Below are 1840 nucleotides of genomic sequence, written 5' to 3'. Positions count from 1 at the left end.
GATACCAAGGGACAAATTCCCATACATTTTCACATGGATATTCATGAATTAGGAAGATGATTCCTCTGTATACGTGTGGGAATGCACACACATATAAGCATATTCATTGCTCAACACGGATAAATTTACAACATGTGGCAACAAATCAATGTACAAGGCATGCAAAGAAGCAGGAAAATATGACCCATGTGTGCAAATTAACAAGAATTTGTTGAAATAGTCCCCAAATGACACAGACATAATTGAAAACAAGAAAGGTAATTTATTGTAATCACAATCCATGCATTCAGAGATGTTCATTTTAAGAAAACATAATCCAGTGTGCAGGAAAAAAAATACATCTACATTATCTGGAACAGTGACGCATGCCTATAATCCCAGCAGGTTGGGAGGCTGAGGCAGGAGGATCACAAGCTCAAAGACAGCTTCAGCAATAGCAAGGCCCTAAGCAACTCAGTGACATACTGTCTCTAAATAAAATATAAAATAGGGCTGAGGATGTGGCTCAATGGTTGAGTGTCCCTGAGTTCAAACCCTGGTGCCAGAAAAGTAAAAAGAAAAAAATGTATATATATTTATACATATAAAATATTTGAGAAGAAAAATAAGCTTGATGGAGTGAATAGTTGATTCAACATCAGAAAGAACAAATGAGTGTGAAGACAACAAAAAGCCATAGTAGAAGTAAGGAATGAAAAATTAATAGAAAACCAGTGAGTTGATTAGGAAGTTTGTGGAAATTTTATATAATACAATGAAAACATATTATCATACCCAAGGGAAGAAAAAGGAAAAGTAACTGGATGGATGGCAGCTGAGAATTTCCCCTTTTGATGTGAACTATAAACTCTCAGATCCAAGCAGTTCAATAAGCCCTGAGCAAAAAAGGGGGCGGAGGGAAGGACAGAGGGGAAGCAGAGAAGGAAGTGGGCGATAAACGGAGGATGGTGTCCCATGGTGAAGTGAAGTTGTCCAGGAAGTCAATGGTAAGTCAAATATGTGTAATACCAAGAAGCAAAACTAGGATATCAGGAGGTCACTCATTAAAAAAAGTAAAATCAGGAAAGAAAGCAGAATAGCATTTTTGTTTGTTTTGTTTTGTTTTTGTTTTTGTTTTTTTGGAACCAAGGATTAAATCTGTTTAACCTGTCTACTGAGACACTGGGATTGCAGGTGTTTGCCACAGAGACCACAGAGACCAGCAGAGCAGCATTTTTAACATACTTAAGGAATTAAAAATCTTTCACCCTACACATAAAGTATTTTTTTGTTGTTGTTTTTAATCCTTCAAAATACTTTAAAAATTAAGATAAAAGACTAGGTCAGAATTTTCAAACTAGAAGGCTTCACCAGCTGCAGACTTGCAGCCTGAGAAGTACTGCAAGAAGCTCCTTGGGGAAGAAGGAAAATGGTACCAAAAGACTGGATCTCTGAAAGAAATGAGAGCAGAGGTAAAGGGAATTTCAGAGAGACATGTGAATACCTTGCATTCTACTCGATCATAATGAACTGAAATTAGAAATCAATGATAAAATAAAAAATAGAAGCTACTATAACACATGGAGATTAAATAATACACTCTTGAATGACTAATGGATAGCAGAAGAAATTAGGGAGGAAGTAAAAAAAATACTTAGAGGTAAATGAGAATACCAATACAACATACCAAAATCTCTGGGACAGTATGAAAGTATTATTAAGAGGAAAGTTCATTATATTGAGCTCATTCATTAAAAGAATGAAGAGTCAACAAATAAATGACATAACATTACCTCTCAAAGCCCTAGAAAAAGAAGTCAACACCCAAAACAGTAGAAGACTGGAAATAATTAAAATCAGA

Source organism: Sciurus vulgaris (assembly GCF_902686455.1).
Source record: "Sciurus vulgaris genome assembly, contig: HiC_scaffold_631_arrow_ctg1, whole genome shotgun sequence".
Taxonomy (NCBI): Eukaryota; Metazoa; Chordata; class Mammalia; order Rodentia; family Sciuridae; genus Sciurus; species Sciurus vulgaris.
The sequence above is the reverse complement of the archived record's forward strand: the minus strand, read 5'-3'. Positions refer to the sequence as shown.